This window comes from Episyrphus balteatus, chromosome 1 (assembly GCF_945859705.1).
Source record: "Episyrphus balteatus chromosome 1, idEpiBalt1.1, whole genome shotgun sequence".
Classification (NCBI taxonomy): domain Eukaryota; kingdom Metazoa; phylum Arthropoda; class Insecta; order Diptera; family Syrphidae; genus Episyrphus; species Episyrphus balteatus.
The window spans coordinates 101534636-101554306 of record NC_079134.1 but is presented as its reverse complement, the minus strand read 5'-3'; the positions used below and the strand labels follow the sequence as shown (position 1 = coordinate 101554306).

Sequence of the window (19671 nt, the reverse complement as noted above, 5' to 3'; positions counted from 1 at the left end):
CATGTATTACTATGTTTTTATATGCTGATTTAATTAGTTATTAATACAAATTTATTCATTCTCTTATTAGTTTAACGTAATAACTTAGATTTAAGCTAGATATAAATTAATTTTTCAAGCAAACAATAATCTGTAAATAAAGCATTAAGAGAACTGCTCGAAAATAGTAAGAAGAGAAAACCTGCAAATGTTGAACTCTTAAACTATATTTGTATTAACTTGTGTACCTCCTTGAATTTCTATATGATTGAACCAACACACAAACTTCAGTAACTTTTCAAGCTTTTATATTTAAAAAAAATATATCATGTTTCCCCAATTAAATATCATTATTGCCTCCATCTCCATCTCACCATGTGTGCAGCGCCTGTCACTCAATTCTAAAAGAGAGCAGTAAATGCAATTAAAAAGCCGGTAATCATAAGAGGCTTTGAAAAAAAAAACTAACCCACCCCAACATAAACCAGTTTAGTATTGAAAGAGAGAAAAAATTGGATTTATAATGAGAAGAAGTACGCAATTTCTCTTCGAAGAACTTGCCTTGGTATGAGGGTGAAAAAGAAAACAAAATCTTCGGCACATGGTTTGCTAAACCACCATCAATAAACCCTTCTTACCGAATGAAACCTGTATAATAATTCTACGTTGTTCCACTCCCTTAAGGGGATGGTGTCATGTGTGTGCCTATACAATACAAATGTAGATTCGGAATGGCCCACCAGCCACCGCACATCATTTCTCTCTTTGCAAATTTGCTGGTCTTCCTCTGCTGGATTCTTGGGGCTCCAAATTTTGTGTGCGCTTTTGCTATGACTTGCTGCTTGCCTGCTGCTGCTTGCTGCACAAACTGAGTCGGTTGAGACCGAACCACTTTCTGCGTCGCATACATACAAATGGTTATTATTATTTCTGTGGGGTCTACCGTTCGTTAAGGCATCATCCGACAGTCAGTTTACGAGGCTTCGCCATAAAGAACGGTTGGGGTGTCGATGTTAAGTTGTTTAATTGCGGTTTTAATTATGTATCGTCAATAATTAATAATTATATAGTTAATAATTAATATACAGTACCTAAATGAATTGATATAAATTTGTGCAGTGTAAAACTTCGTATAATGTTCTTTTAATTAATAAAAACAGTTAAAAACAAAAAGTGTAAATACGATTACAAAACAGTGAAAATAACATATTGTAACAAAAATTTTAAAAAAATATTTTGGGAATTTAAATAGCAAAATATATGGTAAATAATGTTTAAATGATAAGTAGTGTTCATTTGATTGAAAAAAGTATTACTCCACCAACAGTGATCTCTATTTTAAGTGCATTTTGAATAAATAAATATTGATCGGTCAGTTTTGAACCCCAGTTACAACTTGCATTCAAAAAAATATTGAACGTCAAAAATTTAAGGAAGTATGAATGATTTCGTGTGGACTGTATTTGGACAAAATGTATTGAAATGTAAATAATATGATATAGAAAATCGTATTATAAAATTAATTGATTGCTTTATCAATTGCCCAACCTAAAACTTAAACCTAGTTATGAAACTGACGTATTTATAATTAAAAAATATTTTGATTTACAATAGTATTCCCTTGAGCATCACAATCTCTTATTTAAATATAAAAGCTGAAACTGAAAGTGATTGGTTAAACCAGGAAAACTAGAAATAAATAAATATTTTTAAATGTTATTCCTCAAGCTCTTGTTTTTTATTTAAATTTTTCATATTAGAGAGTTTGCCTCGATGAACAGCTTTTCCTAATTTCTGATCACAGTAAGTTTCTATCTAACAAGGTTATAATAAAACTTAATAATAATGCAAAAACTAACCTATATAGGTCATCAGTTGATATTAAATCTTAAATTTAATGAATAGAACAAACCGACATTTGTAGAAAAAATTATAATATAAAATAATAAGTATGAAAATACTACATATTTAAATTTATTAACTAAGACTATAATGCGGAAGGAGTTCTAGCGATTATGTACCTTGTTGTGTATGTATGTATGTAAAGTTATTATCGAAATAAAGTTAGCCTTTCTTTAGGTGTATAATCAAAAAACAGACCTGGCATTTTCACATTTTTGATATATTCTGCCTATGAAGTGCTCTACTTTACAAATATAAGCTATTTTTAATATGTAACTATACAAATGATAGCAAACTCGATAATGTGAGAAAAATAAAATATTCCAAAAAAATCCAATATAACACGTAGTCCATTTTTTTGTGGAAACATAATTAGAAGCAGTCAGGAAATATGTATTATTGTAATGTCCTGTTTATGTTTTTTAGAAATTTCATTTACCAAACTTGGTCCATCAATTAAACGTATAATTAATACAAAATAATTACAAATTGCTGTCCTCCTTCCTCGAAAAATGCCACATGTTTCGAAAAAAAAGTCCTTAAGAATTTCTGGGAGACTTACCGCTTATATTTCAGAAAAAAGGTGTACTGAACTACAATATCGAATTTTGTTCAAATGCCTTTGCTTAAGGAATATTTCTAATATTTTGTATTTTTATTAAAAACATAGGTACTTACATTTTGAAAGAAAGAGCCATACCATACCAATGTAGGTATATTAAAATTTTTCATTCATATTTCGAAATAAATATAGATAAAACAAGATTTGAAAAAAAAACGCATGTTTTTGAGACTCGGACACACACCGTTACAGGTTTAACAACTTTATTTATAAAGAAATCCAAGTCATAATTAAAAAAAAAAACACCAAAAATTAAAATAATTCCAATCCTTAAAGAATACAATACCGAGAAATCATATTTTAGAAACAACCAGGGTTTTAATGGTTTAAAAAGAGAGAAGAAATTTATAGTTCTTCAAACGTTACTGCCTTGCCCTTTCTAAGTAAAACTTAAGCTTATCTTCTACATTTTAAAGCCACAAATTTGCTATAAAAACAAATTTGCTATAAAAAGCTGTGTATAATTTTTATAATAACACCGTCCAAACTTAATTAGACCTGGGTTTCAAAATTGAAAATAAATCTGGCCTATAAAATTTTAGGCTTGCAATACAAATATTGTACTGATCTGTAAACTGTTAGAATGTCGTTTTTTAATATTCAGTTGAAATAAAAATGTATAACAAAAAAAAAAAAAACAAACAAAATTCACTTAGATAATTTTAAGTTTATGTATGCTTTTTTTACATTCACTTTGAACAGTCCCTATCTACACAAATTTTAATCGAAATTCTATTTATATTCGAGAAAATAAAACATTAGAATTATTAACCCAATGCCGTCATTTAGATGTACCGGTAGAGTAAAATGTTGGAAAATGGTTGTTTCTACATCTCGTAATTTAAGTTTTGAATAAACGAAAGAAATACTTACCCTTTATTATAGATGACGAATTGTTGAAGGCCCAAGCAGCTTCTTAAAAAATTCCTATCAGCGCGTGCAATTAATTTAAAAGAACGGAGAGATCTACAACTTTCTGGGATTTACTTCATCATGGCATTGATCGTGTATTCGTGTTGGAAGTTTTTTTTCAATTTTTCACAAAAGACAGTTCTACACACAATCCTTAATTTTTTAATTTTGTTCTTTGTTCATTAACGTTTTTGAATTTCGTACATTGACACAAAATCCCAGTTATCTAATGGACTTTATCCGTAAAGAACGTCGCTACATAATGAGTAATATGTACGTATTATGAAAGACGTATTCCAATTAACATTAATAATAATATTCAAACTAATAATAATACTCCTTTGAAACTGTATTCGATTCATTAATTCTGCTAAATACTTCGCATACCTATACTCTTTCATGTAATTTTCTACCCATACAAAAACAGATTAAAGGAGTTTTTTTCTCGGATGGCACATTAACCGTATTCATGTACTCTTGTTTAATCGTTGAAATGTATATGTTTGTGTATACATTGCAAAGAAACAAGCTGTCAGTTGATAATTTCCACAATTAATATGATCACACTTCGTGCCAAACTTTAATTACTAATTAAAGATTAATTTCTATTTATTTGGACTCAAAGTCGTAGAAAGGCTTTGTAGTGTTTTTTGTTCTTTCTCGATGATAATAATGAGTACACGGAATTAACCTTAATTATAACGAAATAAAGAGTCTTTATTTTGTTATAATATTATGATTTGAATAATAATGGCTGGAGACCTTAAACAAGCGTGTTCTCAATTTATTTTATTTTTATTTAGGCTGAGAAAAGCAAAGTGATCAAAGCTTTCTTATGGATTATTCTTCTTAAAAAACAAAACTAATACTAATCTGACGTTTTCATATTTAATTTAGTTATCTAAGGTTCAAGAGAGAATAGAAAAACTTCTTCAAAAAAGTGATTACCTTGGAGACTTTTTTACTAGAAGCAGTTCTATACACAATATCTATTGCACATTGTTATTATAATATTTTGGGCATATTATAATATTTGTTGGTAAAAAAAGATACGGTTGAAGTGATTATAATACTAATTCTAGGATTCATAGCAATAAAATATGTACCTGAACTGCACTGTGATAATTCATGTCTGTCTTTTGAATTTATTAGTCTCTTATTTTCAATATTAATTTATTAAATAGTTTAAATATCTTGCTTTTTTTCAAAATAAGTAAATACAAAAGTTACAAAACAAAAAAAACAATGTAAAACACAATAAAAAAAACAACAAAGGTACCTATCAACAAAAACCCCTGAAGAAATCTTGAATAGCGACGAAAACGAAACGTTGGGAAAAAGATGAAATCAGGTTTTTTTATTTGATTTAAAATCAATTGACCAAAATAGCCTGCATTACGTAATATAAATCTAATACTTCTACCATATCAAACTACTTCCTATATTAGACCCAGACTTCAAGTTTTTCGACACTCCCCGATGGCCTTTAAAATAAAAACAATAAACCATTATTTTATATAGACAAGGATGCAGCTGCATCCGTCCTTTTTTAATCCTGCATCCTGGACACCTCAAAGAATGTGTCCAGTACACACTTCACAACCTAGACTACCTTCGCGCCTCTAAAGAGGCGTTATTCCTCCTTTTTTGGGACCAAAAGAATCTACCCAAAATAAAAAAGCTGTTTTTTTCGTTATGGTCAAGTAAATTGGGTCCGATTTTTTAAATATAAAATATAAAAATATAGAAATGTTCAAAACACAGTGTTGCATTTCTCTAAACTATTTAAAATTTTATTTTTGAAAAATAATTTTATTGAAGACTTGTTGATACTTTTTTTTTGTTTATTCTGTTTTTTTTTTTTACAGAATAATAATTGCAAGAATTGCATAACAATTCTTCTTTTGAATTCACTTTTTGAATCCAATTATTGATACTATAGTGGCATTGGTATTAAAAAATATAAATATTGCAGTTCAAAACAAACTTAAAAATTATAATTAAAAAAATTCTTTAAAATTTCAAAATTGAGTTATAGGCAGTTAAAAAAAAAAACTTTCAAAAAAATGGTTATTATGGGTAGTCGAATCTTGTTTTTAATTAAGCTTATATCAATAGAAAGCTGATGAAAAATAAATAAGGAAGCTCATACGGATTTTTTTTTCAAGTTCTAGATTTCGAATTATGATTTATTGAAAAACACCAATTTATGTAGGTACCTATTTTATTTTTAAGAATTTTTTAAAGCATATAAAAAATCTTAAACTAACAATACTAATAAGTATAATCGACGCAAGTGGAAAATGATATTTGACCGAATAAAGGGAAAACATTTTTTTTTACCGTTTTCAACCTTTTTTTTATTATACTTCCTTCTTTTGACAGATTGATGAATGAATGTATTAGTATTACACATAACGGCTGCACAATGTTAAATTCAAGAATTACCTCAAAACACCTGTGAAAGATAGTTTGCCCAAACCATTCACTTTAATTGTAATTGTAACTTTCTTTGTATGCGTCGGCGTTGGCTAGATATGATTGAGGCATACAATTAGAGGTGAAGTAATAAGCTTTCCGTTGATATTAAGACCGTGTTTGAATTGCGTCAAATAGTTAACCCCGTTAAAAATTTTTGACGCTATTGGGGTGAATACAAAAATTTCTGTATGGCTTATTGTTTAATATTCTTCTCTGCCTCTTTTCTGCCATGATACTCCTTTTTAATTAAAAAAAAAAAAAAAAACAAAAATTTGCAAAAAAAAAATTAACCTAAATTTCTAGGTCTCAGAGCCCATTAAATTTTTAATGGGTTAAACTGCATTCAAATTCCAGCTCCTTATGTAGGTATCTTACTGACATTATAGGGGAGAATAGCTTGAACAATAAGCTGTTAGATGGTATAGAACTTCTTCTTGGTTGTCATGTTAAAACATTGACTAATGTTGTGCAAAGAAAAAAATGTATTTTATTTGTCGCTTTTTGACGTGATAACGTCTTATAAATCGATGAACCGTGGCAGCCACCACAAAAAAGTGACGCCATTTTCTAACGTTACACTCTCGCACTTTCGCAGTGCGGCAAAAAATTTCAATTGAAAATAAACTATTATAGAGATAAAAAAATCTTCTATAGCTTATTTGAAAGATAATAACCTGAAGCCTAATCCCAATGAAGGATTTTTAAAAATTCCGTCATTTAATGAGTAAACAGGGGTAAAACGAAAAGATGAAATTTCGGCTAAAATCTAAACGCTAAGTTGTAGAAGATTGATTTTTTTCTATAGATAGATGAGATTAATTTAAGAATAACTGCATTTAAGAAAAAATTCTAAAAAATTTTGAAACTGAGCTATAACGCTTTGTTTGAACGTTGTACACGTGTTGGGGCTGTGACAAAATGATGATTTTGGATAACGGAAATTTTTTTTGCCAATTCTTAAGATGTCAGGTGAAAGAAGAGAGAAAAAAAAATTAGGAGTCTGATACGGATTTTTTTCCAACACTCTGCGTTTCAAAATATGAATTTTTGAAAAACACCTTGTTTTTTAGGGGTATTTGTGGGTAATTTTTGATTTTTAGCTTTTTTTGCAGCGTTCAAAAAATCTCAAACTTAAAGAACATGTAGGTTTTGGCCTTTTGCATAAATGTGCAAATTTCTGGAATCGTTTGACTAAATAATGATAGAGACCATAACTACGACTATATGTGTGCGAAGTTTCAATCATTTTCATAAACACAATTTTGAGATAACGGTAAAATAAAAATTTAGAATTCAACAGGTTATAACTTTTGACCAAGAGCAGATAGAAATTTTATTAAACTTTCATGAGCATCTTGATACATTTACCTTTCATTTAGTATATCATACACAACGGTAGACTAACTACAAGCTACACAATGTTAAATCAAGAAACTTGCGAAAAATCTCAAAACACCAGTGGAATTCTGTTGCCCCCCGAACAGCCACCAGTGTGGGAAGTACAGTAATCCTAGTCTTCAAATTCGACATGGTTGACTTTAAAAAATTCTAATTTCTCTTGTAGGCATCTTTTAAATGAGATTGATACGTCATATGAAAGGTGAAATAATAGGCTTTCACATGGTAGGTTGTAGGTTGTCAAACAAAAAAATTGATTCAATAGCGTGAGAACATAAAAATAAATGTTTTTTTTTTAATTAAATTTGATCGAGTTAAAAAAATTCTAGCTCTTTTTGTAGATGTCTCATAGACCTGATCGGTGGTATATATAGGTTTTTAGGGAAAAAAATGGAATTAATGATGTGAGAAGACAAAAGTTCATGTTTTCTTTGCTTTTTTTGATGAAAAGGATTGTTTTCAATAAATTATTTTTATACTTGTAAAAATTTAAAAATAGTTTTATTCTTAAGAAAAAATCCTTGGCTTTTAAATTGAATAATTTTTTTGTAAGCTTTTAAAATAAAAAAATGAATAGGTGATTATAATGAGAAAACAAAAAAGGTATTTTTTTTTTAGCTTTTTCTTGTAAATTATGTATGATTGTTTGAAAATGTAAACGCTTCAATTGACTCATTTTAAACAAAAGCACACAACCTATTTTCTGACGACGTTATCACGTAAAATCATCGTCTGTAAACCGACTTTACAGACAACCTCTTTTTTTTATGAAAAAATTGATGAATTAATGGACTTCTGGCTTCCTTGGGTGGGTTATAAGGCAACAAAACAATTATGGTTTCACAAAGATGTCAGAAATCCACAAAAAAAGGGAGCCCGAACTGCCTAATTTCAAAAAAGATGTGGATTAAAGATGCTTGAAATATTTTTTATTTCTAATAAATTTGGATACGCTCAATTTGTTTCAAGAATGTATCTTGATAGATTTTTATTTTTTGAAAATTCTATCATTTTTTTTTTTTAAGACAAAAGACAATCAATTTGGAGTCTCATAGTCATGATCGCTTCTGATTTGGGAAACTTCCCGCAAAAAAGCGGGCTATTTAATGAACACGCAGAGATAAAAAACAAATAATCCTTCAATAATTGTGAAAAAAATTAAACAAAACAAAAAAGTAATATTTTTTGTATTCTTCAGATAAAATATTGGTATTCAAAAATTGTTTTTTGTTTTCTTTTTAATAACAATAATTAAGACAATCATAAAAAAGGTAGTGTAATAAAAAAAATTCAACCCTCTCCGTATATCTTCTTAACGGTTAAAGCAATCGATTTGATGCCAAGGACTTTTTTGTAGAACGTTTAAGCCCCTACAAGAATACATCTTGCTAATTTGATAATAATTCCTTTTTCGTGAATAAGAAAATTTTGATAAGATTTGTCAAAAAAGACATTATTGTCCTGAACAACGTGGAAACATATATTATTTTACGAAAGGGGTCAATAAATAAAACACTTAAGTTAAAATATAAATTTCAAATATTAAATAATCTTAGGTATGTCTAAAGAACAGGGGTCCGTATAACAGGGTCCGTGCAGCCTTAAATCGGACTATTTGAAAGTTATATTTATTATTGTATATGAAGTGAAAAGGTTTGGGTCCCCAGGGGTGTAGGTACATGGTACATACCCTTGAGGCAGTGCTCTGGGGCCCCCACGTATGCCAGGGCCTCACGTTAGATTGCATGTAGGGGAGAAACAGGATGAAAGAAAATAAGCAACGAAACAAACAGCAAATATATTTGTAAGGAAAATGAGACTGATTGGTTTCCAGCTTCAAAAAACTCTGAATGCAAACAATCTGAAGAAAAAAAGTTTTTAAAATAAGGAAAGAACAAATCTCATAAACTCAGTAAAATTCGTCGAAAATCCTTGCTATTTAAAAAAAATTAATACAGGATTATTTTAATTAAATTTTTTGGTTTATAAGTCTACAACTCATCCCCTACTTGCAGCTAGAAGTTAAAAAATTTCAAAATCATTATAGGTACAGAAAGTTATTCTACTTTTTAATAAAATTGTCTGCTTAAAATTTAAAATTTTCTCGACTATCTGTTTTTTTTTCAATAGAAATTTTGAATAAATCAATGCAATAAAAAATATAAATTCCATACATTTTCTTAAAAGGAAAAATAAAGACAATAAAGACTAAAGTCTTGAACCTTTTACCATTTTGCCACCTGGACCCCTTTGCCCCAGTTCGGCCCTGGTAAGTCTTGTTATGTCATATATTTTTTATAGTAATTTGACTTCGTGTGCTTATGTGTGAAACAATAACGAGTTGTTTAAAAATAAAGTGTTTCACTTTTTTCGTAAAAGAAAATTTTTAAAAGTGAAAAATGTTTTTAAATTTTCTTTTATTGACTTTAACCTCGAATATCTTTCAAATGGTTAATAAGACCTTTTTTGTGGAGTAGTCTGTTTCCTACAAGAATATGTCTTGCCCATTTGATTATTATAATTTTTCAATTTGTTACAAAATTAATAACAAATAACGAATTTTTATAGATTTTCTCAATTTTTGGAGTTCAAATATCTTTTGAACTATAAACGAAAAATGTGTACGAAGCCTTTTTTTAGAGCGTCTAATTTCCTACAAGAATGTTTAAAAATGGAAAATTGCGAAGCGGAGGAGATTTCCCATTAATATAACGAGCTCATATTTAGTGAGTATATTTTTTATGATCTCCATCCTCATTTCGTGTGTTTTTTATTAAAACCACGAAACTAAACTGAAGGTATTTATTGATAATTCGGTGCTAGGGTAAAAGCGGGTGAGATGGCGCGGCGGGTGAGATGGCGCACTTTAAATATCTTTTACAATAATTATTGCTCTAAAAATTTATGAAAAATATTTTTAGCTTTCTTTAAATATTTTAAATCGAAGTAGCCAGTATTCGTTTCTTTATCTGTGATACAAAAAATAAAAAAAAAATTCAAAGCAAATCATGTGATGATTTTTTTCGAATTTTTTTTTCGCCCTTGTTTTTTGCTCCGATATTTTGTGAGTCGTTGGGATCTTAGATGCCCTTGATACACCAATACATACAAGAGAGTATAAGTTATGCATTGCGTGTGAAATCTGAGCTCTAGTTCTATCTGCTTTTTATGGGTGCTTACGAATATGAATTATGCGCAAAAAGGTGAGATGGCGCAGTTTTTTGCGGGTGAAATGGCACATTCCCTACTAGAATTTTTTAATTGAGTATAGTATTAGCGTGTGCCATATCACCCTCAAAATATTTTTTTTAAGTAATTCAGCCAAGTTCAAATTTTATAAAAAAGACGACTAGTTGCAATCTATTATACGGCATGCATTGGTGCTTGGCTCCTTCACATCGTTCAACCATTTGTGCAATGAATTTGGCAATAGAAACCTAAAACAAACTCATGCGCCATCTCACCCACCCTATAGGGGGAGATGGTTTTTTTTAACTTTTTTTCTATATTAATTTAAAAATATAAATTTAAAATATAAAATTCTGTAAAACAAACAATACGTTGGATATATGAATATAGAACATTTTTGCATTGTTAGAAATATGAAATGTGGTTTACTTTGAAAAATATGACAAAAACAAAAAAGGTATGCCATCTCACCCGCTTTTACCCTACATATTGAGGCATATGCATAAAATAAGTAATTACTAGTAGAAGTAAATACTATTAAAATTTACTAGTAAAAGCAATAGTTTTCCCTTAATACACACATACCTACTCATAATTTTTTGTAACTTATTTTTTGAACATTTATTAAAAAACTGACGTCTGACGTACTCCCATTTCATTAGTGTAAATGTATCCTCGACTAAATATTTAACCCAATTCACACACGGCCTACATGAAACGGGAACGGCCTAATTTGAAATAATCTTTATATTTTTTTATTTTAATGATGAATATTTAGTAAAAATAATACATACAGTATTTTACGGATATAAGAAACACTTATATAAGAAAAACTCGCTTATAAGAAACACAACCAATAACATTGTGTCTTTTCCCTATATTTACCTTTGAAAGCAATCGTGTATACGAAACTCGCATTTAAGAAAAACACTGTTATAAGAAACTTCTTTTCACGAACCAATATCAATTTTTAAAATAAAAAAGAATTCCTATAAGAAATTTTATTCATCGAACTTTTTCAAATCTTTTTTAAAATAATATGTAACTTATCAACTTATCATAAATATTCCTTTCACACGAAGGGGTTAAAACAGAAAAAAGTTATTTTGCGGAAAATGAAATTTAAGTTTCAATTTTTTGAAAATTCATTATCTATAAATCTTTTTTTAATATCCAATCCATATGCTGCTGAAACTCACTAAGTACATAAAATTTCAATAGCAGCTTTTGAGTTTTTCCTTGGAGCCGACGATATCACGTGGTTCATGAATTTTATATAAAACATTTTTTTCTTATATCCGTGTTTAATATATAAGAAACTTTCTTTCTTATATCCGAAGTTTTTATATGAGAAAAACTCGGATATAAGAAATAAATTTCAGGGATTTTCAGATTTTCCTGTTATATCCGTGTTGCACTGTACATAATTAAAGTTGGCATGACCTCGTCTGAGGTGGCACAACCAAGTGGAAGGAGACCCCAATCAACTTGCCGTGCGAAACTGGAAGCAGCGAGGTTGCGAAGCTTGTTGGTTGAGGCCCAAATCCAAAGCGGATTTTAGCCACCTATTGGCGCATTGTCACCCTAAGACATGGAATTAGAAGCAAGGAAACCACGTGGATATGTAAGAACTCAAGGTAACAAACAAACATAAAATTTGGATGATACATTATGTATGTACTTGTACCTGTACCTCTACCTAGTACGTGCCTACCAAAAGAACGAGAATGTGGGAAAAGTAGTTCCCAATATTTTACCTTTCTGTCCGATTCTATTCCTGGAGAAACCTAAAGCCATAGCCGTTGATATCTTTTTCCTCAAAAACAGTTTCGGTTCTTTAATATGACAACACAAAAATTTAATGTAATATTGATGTTATTATTACGTCGTATTATTCAAATTTTGTAAAGCTCCATTCAAAAATTAATTTTCGTTAAACGGCCAGGAGATTTGTTCGCCAATTGGCGATTTGGCGACATTATTGTGACGGATTCTAAATGCAAAATTTCAAAGGCAATTCTTTCCAATAGCTCTACCTAGCTTAAGCGAAGTATCCGACATCACACGTCACGCCGAAGAAGTTGAGACAGACGAAAAACCTTCATAGTTTTGGAAAAAGGTTTAGATAGCTCATGATTCTTGTCTCAAAGCTTATAAGATGTGATTGCATGCCTAATCAATGTAGGCAAAGTTATCTTCTTCTAATCTACAAAAGAAAAGGGTTATACGCAAAACTGTGATAATTACTGTCCGATTAAGCTGAGGGCACACTACATGAGGATCGTTGAGCGAGACTTAGGTAGCCGACTGGTTTGTTGTGGAAAAGTCTACCACAGATAAAATCCAAAGTATCAGAATCATTATGGACATTGGACAAATATCAGGATTCCTTGAAGGATTTTCATATCGTATTGGTTGATTTTGAAAAAGCAACCACGACATTTATGATATTGAGGCCCTCAGACAATGAGGAGTTCCAGAAGCTTATAATTCTGGACATGTAGATGGAGCAGTTACAAAATTAAGATACGTGCACCGAAGAATTCGAAATCACAGTAGGTGAAGGTGTACAAGTACACCAAGGAAGCGTTTTGTGTGGGTTCGCCACTTTGTCCACAAGGTGGTATATCGTTTATTTTTTGCTGACGCTTGAATGAAGTGAAGATCCAATATTCAACAAACGTTTGACCTGACGTGTGGGTGGATGTTATAGAAGAATGAAGGTACCACAAAAGCGCAAAAAAACATTATATCTGTAGGTACTGCCCATTTTCTGATCCACACAGGCCTATTCCTGATATTTATTTGAATAGAGTATTGCTTCACAAGTGTGAAAAGTTCAAACACCTGGGGTCCACGATAAGTTAATAATGAAGCTCTTTGTGATGACGATATTAATCAACGCTTAAGATGGATGAAGTGGCTAGAAAATTCTGCTATTTTCTTTGACCGAAAAGTGAAACCTATCTGAAAGGAAGGCTCTACACCGCGGTAGTGCATCCAACACTCACATACGGTTCACCATATTGAGCAATGTATAGAAAGTATGAGAGTAAGTTAACGGCAGCTGAGATGAAGATGCTTCGTATGACAGCGAGTTACAAAGCTTGATCGAATTAGAAGAAAGAAGGAAGCCTACATTACATGTTAAAAATACCATTTCGCAAAATAAATAGAACACGACCAACTTAGTTGGTATCATCATGTTTAAAGAAGAGATCCTGAGAACCCCGTAAACAAGGCAATATCATAAAACGTTCCAATGCTACAGCGATGTAGGAAGAAAGGCAGGCCTAACAATTCCTGGTAGGTACCTACAAGCAAATGCTAAAACATCAGGATTCAGTTGACCTCAGAAATAAAACAATACCAAACCGGGAAGCTTGCCGCCGATTTCTGAGATCAAACCGGCAAACCCCAAAGGCGGTCACTAGTGTGAGGCAGATATGTACGTGGGAGAGTTATGACCCCCTCGACATCGAGATCATAACAAATCCGAATAAAAGGAAGAAGAAATAGATTTATTTGTATGTTATCGCTGCAATAAATTTTCATACTTATACATATGAATTATTTATTACAAACAAAAACATTGCTGTTATCATAATTTATGTTTATAATATTTCATAAATTTTAATGGACACAAGCTATTATTTCATGTGAACACTTAATCTTCACACTTTCACAGTCGGCAAATTCTATAGGTACCTAGTTCTTAAAAAACTACATTTAAATAAAAGCCAAATCTAGAACTCTCGCAACGCCTTTAGTGTAAATGTGTTATTTTGGTATTTATTTTATTGAAGAATTTTTTTGTCAATCTTTGATAATAAAACCAATTAAGAAAACCAACAAAGATTATTTTTACAAAAAGATAAAAGGAAACAAAGACTTAATATTTGTATTTGTTAAAGAAGCGATATTAGTACCATTGATTTTTATATTTTCTATCAATATTATTGAAGTAACAATTGCAGCCCTTGCAAATTATAAACCACGAGTATGAGTAACCCTCCAATGCTCAATGAACTTCAAAAACATAAAATAAAATTCCTGACAACACACACAAACTTTAAGCCGAAAACTTTTCGAAACGAGAGTGTGAAATTGGCTGTGAATTTGAAAAAAAAAAAAAAATCATTTAAACACAAAGATAGCTAAAAAGCAACCCTCGAAAAACTTTAAAGTGAAGCCATCGTCGCCGTCGGTCGTCGTTGAAACTCATACTCTTCATTTTAATTTAAAAAGGTGTATGCAAGAGAACAGAAACATTCTCTTCTATGTAAGTAAACTCCACTTTTGCATTCTTGGCATTCAGAATCAGAAGACCACAATATTACAAGAGGCGCCACACTTGTTTCTAAGTTTATCAAGGAAAATGGTCTACAAAAATTAAGGTCAGCGGGGTAGCTATTTTGTATTTTGCAAATAGGTGAATTCACCTTTACAATCAGAGTTTCCTTCTGAATCTTTTGCAGATGCAAGTTATTGAATGTTGGGTAAATAGTCTAGAATGAAAACAGGATAAAAATTGAGTAAATGATGGCAAAAATCGTGTTAAGAAATAAAGTAAAAATAATTCTTGTAGAGATTCTTTCTATTATTGACTTCCGAAGACGGGTGAAAGTTGCGTGGATATACCGTAATTAAAGTAATAGGCCTTATGTTGTTCTTGTTGTAACTACATAGCTCATATCACCTAAATAAAACACAAGTGATGCGCAAGAAAATGTGAGGTCATCGAAGAAAAATATCGAATTCAATATTCTTTTAAACTGCAAGGACGTGAGATTTTGCGTCGACGACTGTTTTGAAATTTAAGTAGAATGTAGTGAATTTTAAGTGGCTTTTAAACAAAATGCATACTTTAATTACGGTTCTTCAACTTTGAAAGAATGTTCGTATACCTAAAAAAAACTTACTTTTTTTGTGTGACCATTTTTTTTTATATTTTTAAAAAAGATAATTAAAAGATATTTTTTTTTAAAGAAAATTTTTTCACAGTTGATCATGCTTCACTTGGTTTTTTTTCGTCATAGAAATTCAAAAATTTCAAGTGTCAAAATTATACAGTTGTTAATTGGTAATTTTTAATCATAAGATGCCGTTATCCTTATGTACTTACAATGTGCAATGTTGTAAATCATATAAAACAGAATGACTAAAGTTGGCAAAAAATTGTATCTTCCTACCTCTAATTAAAAAATAGATTGAACAATTGGTCGTATCAAATTTTGAGATACAGAATAAAGAAAGTTGTCGACATGACGTGGTTAGCCTAATAATGTTTTGTTAAAATATTCCAAATTCCAATGTTAAAAATTTAGTGAAAACATTAAATAGAAAATAAATGAACTTATTACCTACTGTTAGTTATTAAGAAATTGTTGTGTTAATACTAGAAACACACTTTATCTCGTAGAGAAGGAATCCAACTCCCAAGTTCTTACCAATTATTAAACATAGGTTTTTTTCTAAAAAATGTCTCAAAATATATTGTATAATTCGTATTCATACTCTTAATGAGGATGATAAAAATTAAAATAACACAAAACCATACACGTCCTCCTGGTTAACGTAAAACTGAGAGCTGAGGGTATGTTATATTTATTATTTTTATTTATTTCTTTTAACACTTCGAGACAAAAAAGGATCAACAGTTTCAGACACCAACCATTATCCTTATACGAAAAATTACGAGAGACAAGCCGGAAAAAAAGGAAACCACCTTCTACACCCCCAACACGACTGCAACCTGTTGCCATGCTGTAGATTGAAAAAGAGAGTCATCCTCTGAAAATGACGGCAAAAAGCCATAAGCGTGCCAGAATAAATTCACTCCCTCGTCTTGTATTTATCCTTTTTTAAAAGTCCTTAGCCAATAAGTGTGATTAGTGTGAGGAGCACTACGTTTTCCTACATTTTTCTATATCGGATGTAGCGCTCGAAAGAGATTTTTGAGTTTACAAAATCTTGGAATGGATGCCGCGTTGTTGTGTGGGTGGAAAAGACGTGACTGTCATGTCATTCAATTTATCAACACATCACAAACAAGCATTCCCTAGAGTACTATACCTACTCTTTACTAAATAGCCCTTTAAAGACGAAATGACTTAATACATATCAAAATAATAATTCTCTTTTTTACTTTCTCTCCTATACCTATTCACTTTATTTTTATTAGAAAAGAAGATTAAAAGTGTTATAAAAAAAATCAGCTCTTTGTTAATGTAAAAAAGTTAGTTATGTGAAAAAGAGTTAAATTCATTCGGCGATAAAAAAAGCTTTTAATATTAAAAAGTTAAAAATAATATTACAGTCTAGTAAAATAATTGATTGTGTAAATATTTTAAATATTAACTGCTTAAAAATAGATAAATGGTTAGATATGTGTATTAATTAATTAAAACCAAATACTCGTTCTTGGAAAGCCAAAGAATGAATTAGTAATTTTAATATGTATTAAGCTTAATAAAACTGTTTATAAAAATGTTCATTTAAATCGATTCGGTCGTTTATGAAAAGTCAGACTGCAAGAAAACATTTCTTTTCCAGGAACCGTTAATAAAAATGGTTCAAAAATTATGTTTTTTATTCGGTCACATGTAAAGTACGTAGTTAATTTGAAAATACTGAAAATAATTTTCCCTAGTTCTGCTTACAAGTTGTACCCTCTTTGGTATAGGTATAGGTTTTTAGATAAACGGAATATGGTCAGAAGTACGAAAAATTTGAATGTCCTCCGTTTTTCTTCATTTGTTGTTCTTAGGCTATATGTCTTTTTAATTAATATATCTATTTTGCGTCGGCGGCGTCATTCCGGGAACGCTTGTTTTGGGGTATATTTATACTAAAAATTTTTTTTGTTTTATAATCTATGATCAAAAATCGATGCCACTATAATAATCTCAAAAATATTTTGTTTTCCTTTGTGGCATAAAAAATTAAAAGAAATTAAGGTCAAAACGTCATTTCCGGAACGCTCTGAGAATGTGAATAAATAATGTGGTCTTACACTCATAATTTTGCATTTTTTGGGTATTTTTAATCAGTTTCCTATCTAAGTATGGCTGTAATATACACTTTTATCAAAAAAGTTACCAAAAAACAAAAGAAAAAATTTCATATGGATATGGCCTAAGTATTTCGGACGTGCTTAAAAGCATTTTTTTTGTAGAAATTGGTCCCTGAACCAAGAAATTAAATTATATTTGATTTATTTAAGACCTACTATCTTTATATAATTTTACATCATGCACATTGATAATACTTCTAGACCTCTTACGTCGCGTCGTTTTGAAGAGATCACGTACTAATTTTTGGGGTTTTGTGGTAAATTGAAAAATATACATTTTTGTGCTCTGCCCGTTCATGAACCGACTAATTATAGCTAAAGCGTTTTGTCATGATGCGTTCATTTAGTTTTAATTGAGAACTAAATCAAAAAACAAAGCTTGAATTTCACTATTTTTTAAACATCTTAAGCTCTTAAAACAAAATCAATTCGTGTTGGTAAAATATATTGATTTCCAATATTAAAATCGACTTGTCTATGGATATATTGGCCCTTGTTGATTCATTCACTCTTATTTATTAACTTTAAACCTCAATCACGCATACAAAATGCATAAATCGTAGCATAAATCAGATACAGATTTCTAAACGCAAATATACTTATATAAATATATACAGGGTATATAATGGATTTAATCCTCTATATGTTATAAGACGATGTAGTATGCGAGCCACAGACAACAGCCGCCACATACATACATAATATAGAAGTCTATTATTATTAATAATGCAATTAGATACAACACTATAAATGAATTAAGTTTTGCCGGAGGCAGCGCGGCAGCACTGCTACATGCATTCATCTATGTGATACGAAAAACATAGTGCAATGGTAATACCAATTGTATGGAGGGATGTGTCTTTGAACGGATACGAATTAAACCCGATTTATTTCTATATGGCTGCAAAGATTGTATCAGTAATTTAATATATTTAGACACCTATACTTATTCATCTTGCTTTTATATTTATTGGAACAGTTTTTGTAAGCCATTTGGCATTCCTTTTTCAATATAATTGTCCTATTAGACTTCAATAGTTGTTCTCATTTGAAATTAAATACAAAAATAAATAAAATGCAGAAACTTTATAATTAGGTACTAGTCGTGTGACATTCACATCACTTAACATCAATAAATATATATACGTCAATCTTTTGATAAGTGATGTATCTACGCTAAAAGTCTGAAAACTGAGTCTAATTCATTGACTCTTTAGGTCAAATATTTGTCTCATTGAATGCATTTTAAGCAGTTCCACACAAATGAGCCAAACTCTCAGAACCCATACAGTAAAAAACAAAACTTATATCGTATTGTATCTTCTTGTCACTCTGCGTCTTCTCCTTAAAATCAATAAATTATTATTTTTAATAAAATATTTTAGTGTGACCAGATCTCATTCAGAATAAAAAAAATAAAAAGAAAAAATCGCGATGTCTTCTTTTAAGTTTCTCAACGTTTATAATAAGTTTCTATCAACATAGTCTTTTCTTTTTCTCCTAAATTTTAGCCGAGATAAGATTCCCAAACAAATTATCGATAACTTTTTTTTTTCTTGCCTATAACTCGTGCTGAAAAGTTCATGAGACCAAATACCCTATTGTTCATGGTATAAAAAGACAAGGTATGATCATTAGAGCCGCCATCTTACAAAATGGGGTAGTAAGGTTTTGACGTTTAATATTTGGCAAAGTCAAAAGCAACAACAATTTCCAAGACAAATTTGTTTACAACAACAATTTCAATGGGAACTGTCAAAACCTTAAGTAGCCATTTTTTAAGTTTTGACAGTTCTCGATACTGAGTTTTTTCTAATGATCATACTTTCTCTTTTTATACCATGCCTATTGTTAGATCTATAGAGTAGAATACAGTACGCTTACACTTGGAGAAAAGCCACCATAAAACAATGTTTGTATTGAAGATAAACATTTTAAAATTAACAGGAAAAAGAGGTTAATTTTTTATGGTTTCGTATCTTAAAGCAACATAAATCAAAATAGTTCATCTTTGAAACAAAGACGTTTCAACTTCAATATATTATATCCCCCCAGTGAAGGACACTTCCTGCAGTATAGGGAGAGAACACCTGGTCATAAATTATCCTAATTT

The 19671-nt window shown here is 30.3% G+C and overlaps 1 protein-coding gene across 3 annotated transcripts in view; it reads left to right on the top strand.

Moving 5' to 3' along the window:
- Positions 1 to 665: 665 nt before the first annotated feature.
- Positions 666 to 19671, top strand: part of LOC129916360 (POU domain, class 6, transcription factor 2) — a 167685-nt gene continuing 148679 nt past the window's right edge. Inside the window, exon 1 of one of the 3 annotated variants that reach the window (XM_055996249.1) lies at positions 666 to 1242. The gene's annotated coding sequence lies outside the window, so the exon portion shown is untranslated. The other 2 variants (XM_055996240.1, XM_055996256.1) reach the window with 2 other exon arrangements.